Raw genomic sequence first — 22625 nt, 5'->3', positions numbered from 1 at the left:
AACCGTATGACCGATTTTCAAATGAGGTACCATTGGATTACCTGGATCAAGACGAGTTCAACGCACCCTATGGTGTCAATTTCCGGTTATATAGATTTTCCGCAATTTCCGGTTTTATCAAAAACCTTTGAAAGCCTACTCCTCCTACAATTTTTGTCAAATCTTCTTCAACATTACCAGAGATGATCTTCAGACCAAGCCTCACAAAAGTTATCGATTAGAATGTTGTTCCTCACAACCGTTTGTCCGGTACAGCCAATCAAATTCATCAGAAAAGCAGCCAAACAGGAAGTGAAGTCATATCTCAGCAAATCTTTGAGATAACAACACCAAACTTGATATGATGATTTGGAACCCTCTTCTGAGGATATCTACACAATTTGGTGTCATGTGATCACTGGGTGTGGCCGCAGGAAGCAAAAATGTGTTTTGGCCAATAACTATTGATTTGTTTGCCTTTATTGAGTGATTCCTTTGTCTCATGATGTCTTGGGAAATCCCGTGTGTGACTCATAATAATTTGTGATAATAGCCGAATTGATGCGGCCGCCATTTTGAATTCATTGAAAAACGTTTTTTCTTGACTCCTCCTACACATGTTGTCCAATCTTCACCAAATTTGGCAGAGATTATCTTCAGACCAAGCCTCACAAAAGCTTCACATGGGTTTTTTTTTTTCGAAACCGTTTGCCCGCTACAGGCAATCAAAATGTGCCATTAAGCCAGAAAACAGGAAGTTGGGTTGTATCTCAGCAAATCTTTGATGGATTCACACCAAACTTGCTGCGTGTACCCGATACCCTCTGGTTCGCAATTTTTGGAGGAATCCGCCATTACTGCTTGCAGTTATATTTGGTGGCCAAGCCGCGAAGCGGCGAAGCTACATAAGTGATTCTACCTTTTCTTATTATTAGGGGCCAAGCAGCGAAGCTGCGAGGCACCTATTGTTATTGTTAGTTTTATTATTAGGGGCCAAGCAGCGAAGCTGCGAGGCACCTATTGTAATTGGTAGTATTATTAGGATTCCTCCGTAAGGAGGAAACCTATTGTTATTGGTGGTTTTATTATTTGTAATTCTTGTACCATGGGAGTCAATGGCAGCCCCTAGACCCCATCGACAACTTTTTGTGAAATTTGGCACACTCATTAAGGACAGTTTCTTCTATACCTACACCAAGTTTCATGTCTCCCATTAGACCACTCTAGCGCCACCAATGGGTCAAAGTTGGACTTGTGTTTACACACGCAACTTTTGAACCGTATGACTAATTTTCAAAAATGAGGTACCATTGGATTCCCTGGATCAAGCCGAGTTCAACGCACACCATGGCGTTAATTTCCGGTTATATAGATTTCCCGCCATTTCCGGTTTTATCAAAAACCTTTGAAAGCCTACTCCTCCTACAATTTTTGTCATATCTTCTTCAAAATCACCAGAGATGATCTTCAGACCAAGCCTCACAAAAGTTATCGAAGGAATTTTGATCCTCATAACCGTCTGTCCGGTACAGCCAATCAAATTCATCAGAAAAGCCGCCAAACAGGATGTGAAGTCATGTCTCAGCAAATCTTTGAGATATCAACACTAAACTTGGTAGATCGGAGGAAGACACTACAACATGTTACCATGTGCAAAAGCAAATTCATATCTCAAAAAATGATTGATATAAAGCAAATTGAACTTATCGCTAACGCTAAAATAATGCTTTACACATCAGCCAGTCAAAAACTGATACTCTGATTCAATCACAAGTTCATATGAAGACTCTTGAGAATGTTCATAACACAAATCTGTGAAAAAGTTGACTGTAAGATGAAAGGTCGATTTTTGGTGAATATTTGAAACATGCTTGCTTGGCTAATTTCTAGGCAAATTTCCAATGAATGTCTCCCCTGCTCCTCCCCGCGCGTGCTCCAAAATCTCACACACACTCAGCCTTCCCTTGACACACGCGCGGCCAAGACGCACACGCAACATTTCAGGAGAGTGTGGGCTGACCAAGCCCCCACTCATTCCTTGGTCTTTAGCAAAGGCCCATGTGGCTCTTGATGGTATTGCATTTCCGATTTTGTATGCAATGGTAAAAAGGTCTCAAATCCTGAAACATTGATAGTGTAGGCCGAGAAACACTTTAACAAAAGCCCATGTGGATCTTGTTGGTATTGCATTTCCGATTTTGTATGCAATGGTAAAAAGTTATAAAAATCCTGAAACATTGATAGTATAGACCAAGAGTAACTACCACACCACAAATGGCCCACCATTACCCATAGGTGGCGCTACAGGCCACGCCAAAAAGCACAAATATACAAGGCTTTCTGGAATGGATAGGCTCACCAAGCCCCCTCCCTTCACTTATTGGCTTGAAAAAAAGGCCCATGTGGCTCTTGATGGTATTGCATTTCCGATTTTGTATGCAATGGTAAAAAGGTCTCAAAATCCTGAAACATAGATAGTATAGGCAAAGAAACACTTTAACAAAAAGCCCATGTGGATCTTGTTGGTATTGCTTTTCCGATTTTGTATACAATGGTAAAAAGTTATAAAAATCCTGAAACATTGATAGCATAGACCAAGAGTAACTACCACACCACAAATGGCCCACTATTACCCATAGGTCTTCCCTTGACACACGCGCGGGCTTGGCAAGACGCACACGCAACAGTTCAGGAGAGTGTTCCTTGGTCTTTTGCAAAGGCCATGTGGATCTTGATGGTATTGCATTTCAGATTTTGTTTGCCATGGTAAAAAGTTCTCCAAATCCTGAAACATTGATAGTAAAGGCCAAGAGTAACAACAACACTTTAACAAAAGCCCATGTGGATCTTGTTGGTATTGCATTTCCGATTTTGTATGCAATGGTAAAAAGTTAAAAACATCCTGAAACATTGATAGTATAGGCCAAGAGTAACTACCACACCACAAATGGCCCACCATTACCAATAGGTGTCGCTACAGGCCACGCCCTAAAGCACAAAGCACTTCACTTCTTGTGAAGATTAAAGCGCTTCACTTCTTGGCTTGAAATAAAGGCCCTTGTGGATCTTGATGTTATTGCATTTCAGATTTGGTATCCCATTGGAAATTCTGCAGCATTGATTTTTCTATACAGTTACAATTTGTCAAGAATATACATTTTTCAATGGTTCGCAATGCTTTACACGTAAGCCAGTCAAACAAGTTCATATGAAGACTCTTGAGAATGTTTAGTACACAAATCTGAGAAAAAGTTGACTCTAAGATGAAAGGTCGATTTTTGGTGAATCTTTGAAACATGCATGCTTGGCTAATTTCTAGGGAAATTTACAATGAAATGTGTCCCCTGCTCCTCCCCGCGCATGCTCCAAATTCTCAGACACTCATTCTTCCCTTGACACGCGCGGGCTTGGCAAGATACACACGCAACATATCAGGACTGTGTGGGCTGACCAAGCCCCCACTCATTCCTTGAATATCAGCATAGGCCCTTGAGGACCTTGGTGTCATTGCATTTCCTACTTTGTATGCAATAGTAAAAAGGTCTCCAAATCCTGACACATTGACAGTACAGGCCAAGAGTAACTACCACACTTTACCCAAAGCCCATGTGGATCCTGTTGGTATTGCATTTCCGATTTTATATGCAATGGTAAAAAGTTTTTAAAATCCTGAAACATTAATAGTATAGGCCAAGAGTAACTACCACACCACAAATGGCCCACCATTACCCATAGGTGCCGCTACAGGCCACGCCTTAATGCATAAAGATACAAGGCTTTCTGGAATGGATAAGCTCACCAAGCCCCCTTCCTTCACTTACTGGCTTGAAATAAAGGCCCTTGTGGATCTTGATGGTATTGCATTTCAGATTTGGTATGCCATTGGTAATTCTGCAGCATACATTTTTCTATACAGTTACAATTTGTCAAAAATAAACATTTTTCAATGGTTCGCAGTGTTTGGAGGAATCCGCCATTACTGCTTGCAGTTATATTTAGGATTCCTCCGTAAGGAGGAAACCTATTGTTATTGGTGGTTTTATTATTTGTAATTCTTGTACCATGGGAGTCAATGGCAGCCCCTAGACCCCATCGACAACTTTTTGTGAAATTTGGCACACTCATTAAGGACAGTTTCTTCTATACCTACACCAAGTTTCATGTCTCCCATTAGACCACTCTAGCGCCACCAATGGGTCAAAGTTGGACTTGTGTTTACACACGCAACTTTTGAACCGTATGACTCATTTTCAAAAATAAGGTACCATTGGATTCCCTGGATCAAGCCGAGTTCAACGCACACCATGGCGTTATTTCCGGTTATATAGATTTCCCGCCATTTCCGGTTTTATCAAAAACCTTTGAAAGCCTACTCCTCCTACAATGTTTGTCATATCTTCTTCAAAATCACCAGAGATGATCTTCAGACCAAGCCTCACAAAAGTTATCGAAGGAATTCTGATCCTCATAACCGTCTGTCCGGTACAGCCAATCAAATTCATCAGAAAAGCCGCCAAACAGGATGTGAAGTCATGTCTCAGCAAATCTTTGAGATATCAACACTAAACTTGGTAGATCGGAGGAAGACACTACAACATGTTACCATGTGCAAAGGCAAATTCATATCTCTACAAATGATTGATATAAAGCAAATTGAACTTATCGCTAACGCTAAAATAATGCTTTACACATCAGCCAGTCAAAAACTGATACTCTGATTCAATCACAAGTTCATATGAAGACTCTTGAGAATGTTCATAACACAAATCTGTGAAAAAGTTGACTGTAAGATGAAAGGTCGATTTTTGGTGAATATTTGAAACATGCTTGCTTGGCTAATTTCTAGGCAAATTTCCAATGAATGTCTCCCCTGCTCCTCCCCGCGCGTGCTCCAAAATCTCACACACACTCAGCCTTCCCTTGACACACGCGCGGCCAAGATGCACACGAAACATTTCAGGAGAGTGTGGGCTGAACAAGCCCCCACTCATTCCTTGGTCTTTAGCAAAGGCCCATGTGGCTCTTGATGGTATTGCATTTCCGATTTTGTATGCAATGGTAAAAAGTTATAAAAATCCTGAAACATTGATAGTATAGACCAAGAGTAACTACCACACCACAAATGGCCCACCATTACCCATAGGTGGCGCTACAGGCCACGCCCAAAAGCACAAAGATACAAGGCTTTCTGGAATGGATAGGCTCACCAAGCCCCCTCCCTTCACTTATTGGCTTGAAAAAAAGGCCCATGTGGATCTTGATGGTATTGCATTTCCGATTTTGTATGCAATGGTAAAAAGGTCTCAAAATCCTGAAACATAGATAGTATAGGCAAAGAAACACTTTAACAAAAAGCCCATGTGGATCTTGTTGGTATTGCTTTTCCGATTTTGTATACAATGGTAAAAAGTTATAAAAATCCTGAAACATTGATAGTATAGACCAAGAGTAACTACCACACCACAAATGGCCCACTATTACCCATAGGTCTTCCCTTGACACACGCGCGGGCTTGGCAAGACGCACACGCAACATTTCAGGAGAGTGTGGGCTTACCAAGCCCCCACTCATTCCTTGGTCTTTTGCAAAGGCCTTGTGGATCTTGATGGTATTGCATTTCAGATTTTGTTTGCCATGGTAAAAAGTTCTCCAAATCCTGAAACATTGATAGTAAAGGCCAACATTAACAACAACACTTTAACAAAAGCCCATGTGAATCTTGTTGGTATTGCATTTCCGATTTTGTATGCAATGGTAAAAAGTTAAAAACATCCTGAAACATTGATAGTATAGGCCAAGAGTAACTACCACACCACAAATGGCCCACCATTACCAATAGGTGTCGCTACAGGCCACGCCCTAAAGCACAAAGCACTTCGATTCTTGTGAAGATTAAAGCACTTCACTTCTTGGCTTGAAATAAAGGCCCTTGTGGATCTTGATGTTATTGCATTTCAGATTTGGTATCCCATTGGAAATTCTGCAGCATTGATTTTTCTATACAGTTACAATTTGTCAAGAATATACATTTTTCAATGGTTCGCAATGCTTTACATGTAAGCCAGTCAAACAAGTTCATATGAAGACTCTTGAGAATGTTTAGTACACAAATCTGAGAAAAAGTTGACTCTAAGATGAAAGGTCGATTTTTGGTGAATCTTTGAAACATGCATGCTCGGCTAATTTCTAGGCAAATTTACAATGAAATGTGTCCCCTGCTCCTCCCCGCGCATGCTCCAAATTCTCACACACTCATTCTTCCCTTGACACGCGCGGGCTTGGCAAGATACACACGCAACATATCAGGACTGTGTGGGCTGACCAAGCCCCCACTCATTCCTTGAATATCAGCATAGGCCCTTGAGGACCTTGGTGTCATTGCATTTCCTACTTTGTATGCAATAGTAAAAAGGTCTCCAAATCCTGACACATTGACAGTACAGGCCAAGAGTAACTACCACACTTTACCCAAAGCCCATGTGGATCCTGTTGGTATTGCATTTCCGATTTTATATGCAATGGTAAAAAGTTTTAAAAATCCTGAAACATTAATAGTATAGGCCAAGAGTAACTACCACACCACAAATGGCCCACCATTACCCATAGGTGCCGCTACAGGCCACGCCTTAATGCATAAAGATACAAGGCTTTCTGGAAAGGATAAGCTCACCAAGCCCCCTTCCTTCACTTACTGGCTTGAAATAAAGGCCCTTGTGGATCTTGATGGTATTGCATTTCAGATTTGGTAAACCATTGGTAATTCTGCAGCATACATTTTTCTATACAGTTACAATTTGTCAAGAATAAACATTTTTCAATGGTTCGCAGTGTTTGGAGGAATCCGCCATTACTGCTTGCAGTTATATTTAGGATTCCTCCGTAAGGAGGAAACCTATTGTTATTGGTGGTTTTATTATTTGTAATTCTTGTACCATGGGAGTCAATGGCAGCCCCTAGACCCCATCGACAACTTTTTGTGAAATTTGGCACACTCATTAAGGACAGTTTCTTCTATACCTACACCAAGTTTCATGTCTCCCATTAGACCACTCTAGCGCCACCAATGGGTCAAAGTTGGACTTGTGTTTACACACGCAACTTTTGAACCGTATGACTCATTTTCAAAAATGAGGTACCATTGGATTCCCTGGATCAAGCCGAGTTCAACGCACACCATGGCGTTAATTTCCGGTTATATAGATTTCCCGCCATTTCCGGTTTTATCAAAAACCTTTGAAAGCCTACTCCTCCTACAATTTTTGTCATATCTTCTTCAAAATCACCAGAGATGATCTTCAGACCAAGCCTCACAAAAGTTATCAAAGGAATTTTGATCCTCATAACCGTCTGTCCGGTACAGCCAATCAAATTCATCAGAAAAGCCGCAAAACAGGATGTGAAGTCATGTCTCAGCAAATCTTTGAGATATCAACACTAAACTTGGTAGATCGGAGGAAGACACTACAACATGTTACCATGTGCAAAGGCAAATTCATATCTCAAAAAATGATTGATATAAAGCAAATTGAACTTATCGCTAACGCTAAAATTATGCTTTACACATCAGCCATTCAAAAACTGATACTCTGATTCAATCACAAGTTCATATGAAAACTCTTGAGAATGTTCATAACACAAATCTGTGAAAAAGTTGACTGTAAGATGAAAGGTCGATTTTTGGTGAATATTTGAAACATGCTTGCTTGGCTAATTTCTAGGCAAATTTCCAATGAATGTCTCCCTTGCTCCTCCCCGCGCGTGCTCCAAAATCTCACACACACTCAGCCTTCCCTTGACACACGCGCGGCCAAGACGCACACGCAACATTTCAGGAGAGTGTGGGCTGACCAAGCCCCCACTCATTCCTTGGTCTTTAGCAAAGGCCCATGTGGCTCTTGATGGTATTGCATTTCCGATTTTGTATGCAATGGTAAAAAGTTATAAAAATCCTGAAACATTGATAGTATAGACCAAGAGTAACTACCACACCACAAATGGCCCACCATTACCCATAGGTGGCACTACAGGCCACGCCCAAAAGCACAAAGATACAAGGCTTTCTGGAATGGATAGGCTCACCAAGCCCCCTCCCTTCACTTATTGGCTTGAAAAAAAGGCCCATGTGGATCTTGATGGTATTGCATTTCCGATTTTGTATGCAATGGTAAAAAGGTCTCAAATCCTGAAACATAGATAGTATAGGCAAAGAAACACTTTAACAAAAAGCCCATGTGGATCTTGTTGGTATTGCTTTTCCGATTTTGTATACAATGTTAAAAAGTTATAAAAATCCTGAAACATTGATAGTATAGTCCAAGAGTAACTACCACACCACAAATGGCCCACTATTACCCATAGGTCTTCCCTTGACACACGCGCGGGCTTGGCAAGACGCACACGCAACATTTCAGGAGAGTGTGGGCTTACCAAGCCCCCACTCATTCCTTGGTCTTTTGCAAAGGCCTTGTGGATCTTGATGGTATTGCATTTCAGATTTTGTTTGCCATGGTAAAAAGTTCTAAAAATCCTGAAACATTGATAGTAAAGGCCAACAGTAACAACAACACTTTAACAAAAGCCCATTAGGATCTTGTTGGTATTGCATTTCCGATTTTGTATGCAATGGTTAAAAAGTTAAAAACATCCTGAAACATTGATAGTATAGGCCAAGAGTAACTACCACACCACAAATGGCCCACCATTACCAATAGGTGTCGCTACAGGCCACGCCCTAAAGCACAAAGCACTTCACTTCTTGTGAAGATTAAAGCACTTCACTTCTTGGCTTGAAATAAAGGCCCTTGTGGATGTTGATGTTATTGCATTTCAGATTTGGTATCCCATTGGAAATTCTGCAGCATTGATTTTTCTATACAGTTACAATTTGTCAAGAATATACATTTTTCAATGGTTCGCAATGCTTTACACGTAAGCCAGTCAAACAAGTTCATATGAAGACTCTTGAGAATGTTTAGTACACAAATCTGAGAAAAAGTTGACTCTAAGATGAAAGGTCGATTTTTGGTGAATCTTTGAAACATGCATGCTTGGCTAATTTCTAGGGAAATTTACAATGAAATGTGTCCCCTGCTCCTCCCCGCGCATGCTCCAAATTCTCACACACTCATTCTTCCCTTGACACGCGCGGGCTTGGCAAGACACACACGCAACATATCAGGACTGTGTGGGCTGACCAAGCCCCCACTCATTCCTTGAATATCAGCATAGGCCCTTGAGGACCTTGGTGTCATTGCATTTCCTACTTTGTATGCAATAGTAAAAAGGTCTCCAAATCCTGACACATTGACAGTACAGGCCAAGAGTAACTACCACACTTTACCCAAAGCCCATGTGGATCCTGTTGGTATTGCATTTCCGATTTTATATGCAATGGTAAAAAGTTTTTAAAATCCTGAAACATTAATAGTATAGGCCAAGAGTAACTACCACACCACAAATGGCCCACCATTACCCATAGGTGCCGCTACAGGCCACGCCTTAATGCATAAAGATACAAGGCTTTCTGGAATGGATAAGCTCACCAAGCCCCCTTCTTACACTTACTGGCTTGAAATAAAGGCCCTTGTGGATCTTGATGGTATTGCATTTCAGATTTGGTATGCCATTGGTAATTCTGCAGCATAAATTTTTCTATACAGTTACAATTTGTCAAGAATAAACATTTTTCAATGGTTCGCAGTGTTTGGAGGAATCCGCCATTACTGCTTGCAGTTATATTTAGGATTCCTCCGTAAGGAGGAAACCTATTGTTATTGGTGGTTTTATTATTTGTAATTCTTGTACCATGGGAGTCAATGGCAGCCCCTTGACCCCATCGACAACTTTTTGTGAAATTTGGCACACTCATTAAGGACAGTTTCTTCTATACCTACACCAAGTTTCATGTCTCCCATTAGACCACTCTAGCGCCACCAATGGGTCAAAGTTGGACTTGTGTTTACACACGCAACTTTAGAACCATATGACTCATTTTCAAAAATGATGTACCATTGGATTCCCTGGATCAAGCCGAGTTCAACGCACACCATGGCGTTAATTTCCGGTTATATAGATTTCCCGCCATTTCCGGTTTTATCAAAAACCTTTGAAAGCCTACTCCTCCTACAATTTTTGTCATATCTTCTTCAAAATCACCAGAGATGATCTTCAGACCAAGCCTCACAAAAGTTATCAAAGGAATTTTGATCCTCATAACCGTCTGTCCGGTACAGCCAATCAAATTAATCAGAAAAGCCGCCAAACAGGATGTGAAGTCATGTCTCAGCAAATCTTTGAGATATCAACACTAAACTTGGTAGATCGGAGGAAGACACTACAACATGTTACCAGGTGCAAAGGCAAATTCATATCTCAAAAAATGATTGATATAAAGCAAATTGAACTTATCGCTAACGCTAAAATAATGCTTTACACATCAGCCAGTCAAAAACTGATACTCTGATTCAATCACAAGTTCATATGAAGACTCTTGAGAATGTTCATAACACAAATCTGTGAAAAAGTTGACTGTAAGATGAAAGGTCGATTTTTGGTGAATATTTGAAACATGCTTGCTTGGCTAATTTCTAGGCAAATTTCCAATGAATGTCTCCCCTGCTCCTCCCCGCGCGTGCTCCAAAATCTCACACACACACTCAGCCTTCCCTTGACACACGCGCGGCCAAGACGCACACGCAACATTTCAGGAGAGTGTGGGCTGACCAAGCCCCCACTCATTCCTTGGTCTTTAGCAAAGGCCCATGTGGCTCTTGATGGTATTGCATTTCCGATTTTGTATGCAATGGTAAAAAGGTCTCAAATCCTGAAACATTGATAGTATAGACCAAGAGTAAATACCACACCTCAAATGGCCCACCATTACCCATAGGTGGCGCTATAGGCCACGCCCAAAAGCACAAAGATACAAGGCTTTCTGGAATGGATAGGTTCACCAAGCCCCCTCCCTTCACGTATTGGCTTGAAAAAAGGCCCATGTGGATCTTGATGGTATTGCATTTCCGATTTTGTATGCAATGGTAAAAAGGTCTAAAAATCCTGAAACATAGATAGTATAGGCAAAGAAACAGTTTAACAAAAAGCCCATGTGGATCTTGTTGGTATTGCTTTTCCGATTTTGTATACAATGGTAAAAAGTTATAAAATCCTGAAACATTGATAGTATAGACCAAGAGTAACTACCACACCACAAATGGCCCACTATTACCCATAGGTCTTCCCTTGACACACGCGCGGGCTTGGCAAGACGCACACGCAACATTTCAGGAGAGTGTGGGCTTACCAAGCCCCCACTCATTCCTTGGTCTTTTGCAAAGGCCTTGTGGATCTTGATGGTATTGCATTTCAGATTTTGTTTGCCATGGTAAAAAGTTCTCCAAATCCTGAAACATTGATAGTAAAGGCCAACAGTAACAACAACACTTTAACAAAAGCCCATGTGGATCTTGTTGGTATATTTTTCCGATTTTGTATGCAATGGTAAAAAGTTAAAAACATCCTGAAACATTGATAGTATAGGCCAAGAGTAACTACCACACCACAAATGGCCCACCATTACCAATAGGTGTCGCTACAGGCCACGCCTTAAAGCACAAAGCACTTCACTTCTTGTGAAGATTAAAGCACTTCACTTCTTGGCTTGAAATAAAGGCCCTTGTGGATCTTGATGTTATTGCATTTCAGATTTGGTATCCCATTGGAAATTCTGCAGCATTGATTTTTCTATACAGTTACAATTTGTCAAGAATATACATTTTTCAATGGTTCGCAATGCTTTACATGTAAGCCAGTCAAACAAGTTCATATGAAGACTCTTGAGAATGTTTAGTACACAAATCTGAGAAAAAGTTGACTCTAAGATGAAAGGTCGATTTTTGGTGAATCTTTGAAACATGCATGCTTGGCTAATTTCTAGGGAAATTTACAATGAAATGTGTCCCCTGCTCCTCCCCGCGCATGCTCCAAATTCTCACACACTCATTCTTCCCTTGACATGCGCGGGCTTGGCAAGACATACACGCAACATATCAGGACTGTGTGGGCTGACCAAGCCCCAACTCATTCCTTGAATATCAGCATAGGCCCTTGAGGACCTTGGTGTCATTGCATTTCCTACTTTGTATGCAATAGTAAAAAGGTCTCCAAATCCTGACACATTGACAGTACAGGCCAAGAGTAACTACCACACTTTACCCAAAGCCCATGTGGATCCTGTTGGTTTTGCATTTTCGATTTTATATGCAGTGGTAAAAAGTTTTTAAAATCCTGAAACATTAATAGTATAGGCCAAGAGTAACTACCACACCACAAATGGCCCACCATTACCCATAGGTGGCGCTACAGGCCACGCCTTAATGCATAAAGATACAAGGCTTTCTGGAATGGATAAGCTCACCAAGCCCCCTTCCTTCACTTACTGGCTTGAAATAAAGGCCCTTGTGGATCTTGATGGTATTGCATTTCAGATTTGGTATGCCATTGGTAATTCTGCAGCATACATTCTTCTATACAGTTACAATTTGTCAAGAATAAACATTGTTCAATGGTTTGCAGTGTTTGGAGGAATCCGCCATTACTGCTTGCAGTTATATTTAGGATTCCTCCGTAAGGAGGAAACCTATTGTTATTGGTGGTTTTATTATTTGTAATTCTTGTACCATGGGAGTCAATGGCAGCCCCTAGACCCCATCGACAACTTTTTGTGAAATTTGGCACACTCATTAAGGACAGTTTCTTCTATACCTACACCAAGTTTCATGTCTCCCATTAGACCACTCTAGCGCCACCAATGGGTCAAAGTTGGACTTGTGTTTACACACGCAACTTTTGAACCGTATGACTCATTTTCAAAAATGAGGTACCATTGGATTCCCTGGATCAAGCCGAGTTCAACGCACACCATGGCGTTAATTTCCGGTTATATAGATTTCCCGCCATTTCCGGTTTTATCAAAAACCTTTGAAAGCCTACTCCTCCTACAATTTTTGTCATATCTTCTTCAAAATCACCAGAGATGATCTTCAGACCAAGCCTCACAAAAGTTATCAAAGGAATTTTGATCCTCATAACCGTCTGTCCGGTACAGCCAATCAAATTCATCAGAAAAGCCGCCAAACAGGATGTGAAGTCATGTCTCAGCAAATCTTTGAGATATCAACACTAAACTTGGTAGATCGGAGGAAGACACTACAACATGTTACCATGTGCAAAGGCAAATTCATATCTCAAAAAATGATTGATATAAAGCAAATTGAACTTATCGCTAACGCTAAAATTATGCTTTACACATCAGCCATTCAAAAACTGATACTCTGATTCAATCACAAGTTCATATGAAAACTCTTGAGAATGTTCATAACACAAATCTGTGAAAAAGTTGACTGTAAGATGAAAGGTCGATTTTTGGTGAATATTTGAAACATGCTTGCTTGGCTAATTTCTAGGCAAATTTCCAATGAATGTCTCCCTTGCTCCTCCCCGCGCGTGCTCCAAAATCTCACACACACTCAGCCTTCCCTTGACACACGCGCGGCCAAGACGCACACGCAACATTTCAGGAGAGTGTGGGCTGACCAAGCCCCCACTCATTCCTTGGTCTTTAGCAAAGGCCCATGTGGCTCTTGATGGTATTGCATTTCCGATTTTGTATGCAATGGTAAAAAGGTCTCAAATCCTGAAACATTGATAGTGTAGGCCGAGAAACACTTTAACAAAAGCCCATGTGGATCTTGTTGGTATTGCATTTCCGATTTTGTATGCAATGGTAAAAAGTTATAAAAATCCTGAAACATTGATAGTATAGACCAAGAGTAACTACCACACCACAAATGGCCCACCATTACCCATAGGTGGCGCTACAGGCCACGCCAAAAAGCACAAATATACAAGGCTTTCTGGAATGGATAGGCTCACCAAGCCCCCTCCTTTCACTTATTGGCTTGAAAAAAAGGCCCATGTGGCTCTTGATGGTATTGCATTTCCGATTTTGTATGCAATGGTAAAAAGGTCTCAAAATCCTGAAACATAGATAGTATAGGCAAAGAAACACTTTAACAAAAAGCCCATGTGGATCTTGTTGGTATTGCTTTTCCGATTTTGTATACAATGGTAAAAAGTTATAAAAATCCTGAAACATTGATAGTATAGACCAAGAGTAACTACCACACCACAAATGGCCCACTATTACCCATAGGTCTTCCCTTGACACACGCGCGGGCTTGGCAAGATGCACACGCAACATTTCAGGAGAGTGTTCCTTGGTCTTTTGCAAAGGCCATGTGGATCTTGATGGTATTGCATTTCAGATTTTGTTTGCCATGGTAAAAAGTTCTCCAAATCCTGAAACATTGATAGTAAAGGCCAAGAGTAACAACAACACTTTAACAAAAGCCCATGTGGATCTTGTTGGTATTGCATTTCCGATTTTGTATGCAATGGTAAAAAGTTAAAAACATCCTGAAACATTGATAGTATAGGCCAAGAGTAACTACCACACCACAAATGGCCCACCATTACCAATAGGTGTCGCTACAGGCCACGCCCTAAAGCACAAAGCACTTCACTTCTTGTGAAGATTAAAGCGCTTCACTTCTTGGCTTGAAATAAAGGCCCTTGTGGATCTTGATGTTATTGCATTTCAGATTTGGTATCCCATTGGAAATTCTGCAGCATTGATTTTTCTATACAGTTACAATTTGTCAAGAATATACATTTTTCAATGGTTCGCAATGCTTTACACGTAAGCCAGTCAAACAAGTTCATATGAAGACTCTTGAGAATGTTTAGTACACAAATCTGAGAAAAAGTTGACTCTAAGATGAAAGGTCGATTTTTGGTGAATCTTTGAAACATGCATGCTTGGCTAATTTCTAGGGAAATTTACAATGAAATGTGTCCCCTGCTCCTCCCCGCGCATGCTCCAAATTCTCAGACACTCATTCTTCCCTTGACACGCGCGGGCTTGGCAAGACACACACGCAACATATCAGGACTGTGTGGGCTGACCAAGCCCCCACTCATTCCTTGAATATCAGCATAGGCCCTTGAGGACCTTGGTGTCATTGCATTTCCTACTTTGTATGCAATAGTAAAAAGGTCTCCAAATCCTGACACATTGACAGTACAGGCCAAGAGTAACTACCACACTTTACCCAAAGCCCATGTGGATCCTGTTGGTATTGCATTTCCGATTTTATATGCAATGGTAAAAAGTTTTTAAAATCCTGAAACATTAATAGTATAGGCCAAGAGTAACTACCACACCACAAATGGCCCACCATTACCCATAGGTGGCGCTACAGGCCACGCCTTAATGCATAAAGATACAAGGCTTTCTGGAATGGATAAGCTCACCAAGCCCCCTTCCTTCACTTACTGGCTTGAAATAAAGGCCCTTGTGGATCTTGATGGTATTGCATTTCAGATTTGGTATGCCATTGGTAATTCTGCAGCATACATTTTTCTATACAGTTACAATTTGTCAAAAATAAACATTTTTCAATGGTTCGCAGTGTTTGGAGGAATCCGCCATTACTGCTTGCAGTTATATTTAGGATTCCTCCGTAAGGAGGAAACCTATTGTTATTGGTGGTTTTATTATTTGTAATTCTTGTACCATGGGAGTCAATGGCAGCCCCTAGACCCCATCGACAACTTTTTGTGAAATTTGGCACACTCATTAAGGACAGTTTATTCTATACCTACACCAAGTTTCATGTCTCCCATTAGACCACTCTAGCGCCACCAATGGGTCAAAGTTGGACTTGTGTTTACACACGCAACTTTTGAACCGTATGACTAATTTTCAAAAATGAGGTACCATTGGATTCCCTGGATCAAGCCGAGTTCAACGCACACCATGGCGTTAATTTCCGGTTATATAGATTTCCCGCCATTTCCGGTTTTATCAAAAACCTTTGAAAGCCTACTCCTCCTACAATTTTTGTCATATATTCTTCAAAATCACCAGAGATGATCTTCAAACCAAGCCTCACAAAAGTTATCAAAGGAATTTTGATCCTCATAACCGTCTGTCCGGTACAGCCAATCAAATTCATCAGAAAAGCCGCCAAACAGGATGTGAAGTCATGTCTCAGCAAATCTTTGAGATATCAACACTAAACTTGGTAGATCGGAGGAAGACACTACAACATATTACCATGTGCAAAGGCAAATTCATATCTCTAAAAATGATTGATATAAATCAAATTGAACTTATCGCTAACGCTAAAATAATGCTTTGCACATCAGCCAGTCAAAAACTGATACTCTGATTCAATCACAAGTTCATATGAAGACTCTTGAGAATGTTCATAACACAAATCTGTGAAAAAGTTGACTGTAAGATGAAAGGTCGATTTTTGGTGAATATTTGAAACATGCTTGCTTGGCTAATTTCTAGGCAAATTTCCAATGAATGTCTCCCCTGCTCCTCCCCGCGCGTGCTCCAAAATCTCACACACACTCAGCCTTCCCTTGACACACGCGCGGCCAAGACGCACACGCAACATTTCAGGAGAGTGTGGGCTGACCAAGCCCCCACTCATTCCTTGGTCTTTAGCAAAGGCCCATGTGGCTCTTGATGGTATTGCATTTCCGATTTTGTATGCAATGGTAAAAAGGTCTCAAATCCTGAAACATTGATAGTATAGACCAAGAGTAAATACCACACCTCAAATGGCCCACCATTACCCATAGGTGGCGCTATAGGCCACGCCCAAAAGCACAAAGATACAAGGCTTTCTGGAATGGATAGGTTCACCAAGCCCCCTCCCTTCACGTATTGGCTTGAAAAAAGGCCCATGTGGATCTTGATGGTATTGCATTTCCGATTTTGTATGCAATGGTAAAAAGGTCTCAAAATCCTGAAACATAGATAGTATAGGCAAAGAAACAGTTTAACAAAAAGCCCATGTGGATCTTGTTGGTATTGCTTTTCCGATTTTGTATACAATGGTAAAAAGTTATAAAAATCCTGAAACATTGATAGTATAGACCAAGAGTAACTACCACACCACAAATGGCCCACTATTACCCATAGGTCTTCCCTTGACACACGCGCGGGCTTGGCAAGACGCACACGCAACATTTCAGGAGAGTGTGGGCTTACCAAGCCCCCACTCATTCCTTGGTCTTTTGCAAAGGCCTTGTGGATCTTGATGGTATTGCATTTCAGATTTTGTTTGCCATGGTAAAAAGTTCTCCAAATCCTGAAACATTGATAGTAAAGGCCAACAGTAACAACAACACTTTAACAAAAGCCCATGTGGATCTTGTTGGTATATTTTTCCGATTTTGTATGCAATGGTAAAAAGTTAAAAACATCCTGAAACATTGATAGTATAGGCCAAGAGTAACTACCACACCACAAATGGCCCACCATTACCAATAGGTGTCGCTACAGGCCACGCCTTAAAGCACAAAGCACTTCACTTCTTGTGAAGATTAAAGCACTTCACTTCTTGGCTTGAAATAAAGGCCCTTGTGGATCTTGATGTTATTGCATTTCAGATTTGGTATCCCATTGGAAATTCTGCAGCATTGATTTTTCTATACAGTTACAATTTGTCAAGAATATACATTTTTCAATGGTTCGCAATGCTTTACATGTAAGCCAGTCAAACAAGTTCATATGAAGACTCTTGAGAATGTTTAGTACACAAATCTGAGAAAAAGTTGACTCTAAGATGAAAGGTCGATTTTTGGTGAATCTTTGAAACATGCATGCTTGGCTAATTTCTAGGGAAATTTACAATGAAATGTGTCCCCTGCTCCTCCCCGCGCGTGCTCCAAATTCTCACACACTCATTCTTCCCTTGACACGCGCGGGCTTGGCAAGACATACACGCAACATATCAGGACTGTGTGGGCTGACCAAGCCCCAACTCATTCCTTGAATATCAGCATAGGCCCTTGAGGACCTTGGTGTCATTGCATTTCCTACTTTGTATGCAATAGTAAAAAGGTCTCCAAATCCTGACACATTGACAGTACAGGCCAAGAGTAACTACCACACTTTACCCAAAGCCCATGTGGATCCTGTTGGTATTGCATTTTCGATTTTATATGCAGTGGTAAAAAGTTTTTAAAATCCTGAAACATTAATAGTATAGGCCAAGAGTAACTACCACACCACAAAAGGCCCACCATTACCCATAGGTGGCGCTACAGGCCACGCCTTAATGCATAAAGATACAAGGCTTTCTGGAATGGATAAGCTCACCAAGCCCCCTTCCTTCACTTACTGGCTTGAAATAAAGGCCCTTGTGGATCTTGATGGTATTGCATTTCAGATTTGGTATGCCATTGGTAATTCTGCAGCATACATTCTTCTATACAGTTACAATTTGTCAAGAATAAACATTGTTCAATGGTTTGCAGTGTTTGGAGGAATCCGCCATTACTGCTTGCAGTTATATTATTAGGATTCCTCCGTAAGGAGGAAACCTATTGTTATTGGTGGTTTTATTATTTGTAATTCTTGTACCATGGGAGTCAATGGCAGCCCCTAGACCCCATCGACAACTTTTTGTGAAATTTGGCACACTCATTAAGGACAGTTTCTTCTATACCTACACCAAGTTTCATGTCTCCCATTAGACCACTCTAGCGCCACCAATGGGTCAAAGTTGGACTTGTGTTTACACACGCAACTTTTGAACCGTATGACTCATTTTCAAAAATGAGGTACCATTGGATTCCCTGGATCAAGCCGAGTTCAACGCACACCATGGCGTTAATTTCCGGTTATATAGATTTCCCGCCATTTCCGGTTTTATCAAAAACCTTTGAAAGCCTACTCCTCCTACAATTTTTGTCATATCTTCTTCAAAATCACCAGAGATGATCTTCAGACCAAGCCTCACAAAAGTTATCGAAGGAATTTTGATCCTCATAACCGTCTGTCCGGTACAGCCAATCAAATTCATCAGAAAAGCCGCCAAACAGGATGTGAAGTCATGTCTCAGCAAATCTTTGAGATATCAACACTAAACTTGGTAGATCGGAGGAAGACACTACAACATGTTACCATGTGCAAAAGCAAATTCATATCTCAAAAAATGATTGATATAAAGCAAATTGAACTTATCGCTAACGCTAAAATAATGCTTTACACATCAGCCAGTCAAAAACTGATACTCTGATTCAATCACAAGTTCATATGAAGACTCTTGAGAATGTTCATAACACAAATCTGTGAAAAAGTTGACTGTAAGATGAAAGGTCGATTTTTGGTGAATATTTGAAACATGCTTGCTTGGCTAATTTCTAGGCAAATTTCCAATGAATGTCTCCCCTGCTCCTCCCCGCGCGTGCTCCAAAATCTCACACACACTCAGCCTTCCCTTGACACACGCGCGGCCAAGACGCACACGCAACATTTCAGGAGAGTGTGGGCTGACCAAGCCCCCACTCATTCCTTGGTCTTTAGCAAAGGCCCATGTGGCTCTTGATGGTATTGCATTTCCGATTTTGTATGCAATGGTAAAAAGGTCTCAAATCCTGAAACATTGATAGTGTAGGCCGAGAAACACTTTAACAAAAGCCCATGTGGATCTTGTTGGTATTGCATTTCCGATTTTGTATGCAATGGTAAAAAGTTATAAAAATCCTGAAACATTGATAGTATAGACCAAGAGTAACTACCACACCACAAATGGCCCACCATTACCCATAGGTGGCGCTACAGGCCACGCCAAAAAGCACAAATATACAAGGCTTTCTGGAATGGATAGGCTCACCAAGCCCCCTCCCTTCACTTATTGGCTTGAAAAAAAGGCCCATGTGGCTCTTGATGGTATTGCATTTCCGATTTTGTATGCAATGGTAAAAAGGTCTCAAAATCCTGAAACATAGATAGTATAGGCAAAGAAACACTTTAACAAAAAGCCCATGTGGATCTTGTTGGTATTGCTTTTCCGATTTTGTATACAATGGTAAAAAGTTATAAAAATCCTGAAACATTGATAGTATAGACCAAGAGTAACTACCACACCACAAATGGCCCACTATTACCCATAGGTCTTCCCTTGACACACGCGCGGGCTTGGCAAGACGCACACGCAACATTTCAGGAGAGTGTTCCTTGGTCTTTTGCAAAGGCCATGTGGATCTTGATGGTATTGCATTTCAGATTTTGTTTGCCATGGTAAAAAGTTATCCAAATCCTGAAACATTGATAGTAAAGGCCAACAGTAACAACAACACTTTAACAAAAGCCCATGTGGATCTTGTTGGTATTGCATTTCCGATTTTGTATGCAATGGTAAAAAGTTAAAAACATCCTGAAACATTGATAGTATAGGCCAAGAGTAACTACCACACCACAAATGGCCCACCATTACCAATAGGTGTCGCTACAGGCCACGCCCTAAAGCACAAAGCACTTCACTTCTTGTGAAGATTAAAGCGCTTCACTTCTTGGCTTGAAATAAAGGCCCTTGTGGATGTTGATGTTATTGCATTTCAGATTTGGTATCCCATTGGAAATTCTGCAGCATTGATTTTTCTATACAGTTACAATTTGTCAAGAATATACATTTTTCAATGGTTCGCAATGCTTTACACGTAAGCCAGTCAAACAAGTTCATATGAAGACTCTTGAGAATGTTTAGTACACAAATCTGAGAAAAAGTTGACTCTAAGATGAAAGGTCGATTTTTGGTGAATCTTTGAAACATGCATGCTTGGCTAATTTCTAGGGAAATTTACAATGAAATGTGTCCCCCGCTCCTCCCCGCGCATGCTCCAAATTCTCACACACTCACTCTTCCCTTGACACGCGCGGGCTTGGCAAGACACACACGCAATATATCAGGACTGTGTGGGCTGACCAAGCCCCCACTCATTCCTTGAATATCAGCATAGGCCCTTGAGGACCTTGGTGTCATTGCATTTCCTACTTTGTATGAAATAGTAAAAAGGTCTCCAGATCCTGACACATTGACAGTACAGGCCAAGAGTAACTACCACACTTTACCCAAAGCCCATGTGGATCCTGTTGGTATTGCATTTCCGATTTTATATGCAATGGTAAAAAGTTTTTAAAATCCTGAAACATTAATAGTATAGGCCAACAGTAACTACCACACCACAAATGGCCCACCATTACCCATAGGTGGCGCTACAGGCCACGCCTTAATGCATAAAGATACAAGGCTTTCTGGAATGGATAAGCTCACCAAGCCCCCTTCCTTCACTTACTGGCTTGAAATTAAGGCCCTTGTGGATCTTGATGGTATTGCATTTCAGATTTGGTAAACCATTGGTAATTCTGCAGCATACATTTTTCTATACAGTTACAATTTGTCAAGAATAAACATTTTTCAATGGTTCGCAGTGTTTGGAGGAATCCGCCATTACTGCTTGCAGTTATATTTATTATTATTCTTCCGCCATGGGTGTCTATGGCAGCCCCCATAAGCGCTTGGTCGAAAGTTTTGAAATTTGGCACACTCATTGGGGACAGTCCCCTGGTCCAATTCACAAAGTTTCATGTCCCGTGCTTCGGCACTTTAGCGCCACCAACGGGTCAAAGTTGGAGTTGTGTTTACACACGCAACTTTTGAACCGTATGTCCCATTTTCAAAAATGAGGTACCATTGGATTCCCTGGATCAAGCCGAGTGCAATGCACACCATGGCGTCAATTTCCGGTTATATAGATTTTCCGCTATTTCCGGTTTTATCAAAAACCTTTAAAAGCCTACTCCTCCTACAAATTTTGTCAAATCTTCTTCAAAATTCCCAGACATGATCTTCAGACCAAGCTTCACAAATGTTATCGAAGGATATTTAATTTTCAAAACCGTTTGTCCGGTACAGCCAATCAAATTCTGCAGAAAAGCCGCCAAACAGGAAGTGAAGCCATATCTCAGCAGTTCTTTGAGGCAGTGACACCAAAGTTGGTAGGCCTACTCAGAACTTTATTCTAAGGATGTCCTCCAAAAATGGTGTCATGTGACTAAAAGGGGGCGTGGCCGGAAGCATAAACGTGTTTTGGCTAATAACTGTTGAAGTGTTTACCTTAATAAAATAATTTCTTTGTCTGTTGATGTCTTGTGAGATATCAAGCTTGACCATCGATAATATTTCATAACAACCGAATTGACGCGGCCGCCATTTTGGATTTCATGGAAAAGTGTAAAAACCTTTTACACGCCCCAAATTTTGTCCAATGTTTACTAAATTTGGCACAGATGATCTTCAGACCAAGCTTCACAAAGGTGTCTGATGGATTTTCCATTTTCGAAACCGTTTGTTCGGTAGAGCCGATCAAAGGCGGCGGCGAAGCCACAAAAGACACGTTAGAGCGTAACTCAGCAACCATTTTAGCGATTGTCACCGAACTTGGGTTCCATCGTTCCCAAGAGGAGCAGAGGAGGCCTGTGGTGTTATACCAGAAAAAAACACTTTAAACACTCAGTACTTTGGAACGCAAACAGATATTTCAACCAAACTTGGTGTGTTGCATGAGTGCAACAGGTTGTTGTGACTTAATTGTTGCGCAAGTGCTATGGAGGCCATGTCCTGCTCTGGACTGCTTGGCCCCTCCATTGCTGCTTGCAGCTATATTTAGGATTCCTCCGTAAGGAGGAAACCTATTGTTATTGGTGGTTTTATTATTAGGAT

This window comes from Hypomesus nipponensis, chromosome 8 (assembly GCF_054491055.1).
Source record: "Hypomesus nipponensis isolate SF chromosome 8, ASM5449105v1, whole genome shotgun sequence".
NCBI classification, from domain to species: domain Eukaryota; kingdom Metazoa; phylum Chordata; class Actinopteri; order Osmeriformes; family Osmeridae; genus Hypomesus; species Hypomesus nipponensis.
Note: the sequence above shows the minus strand (reverse complement) of the source record.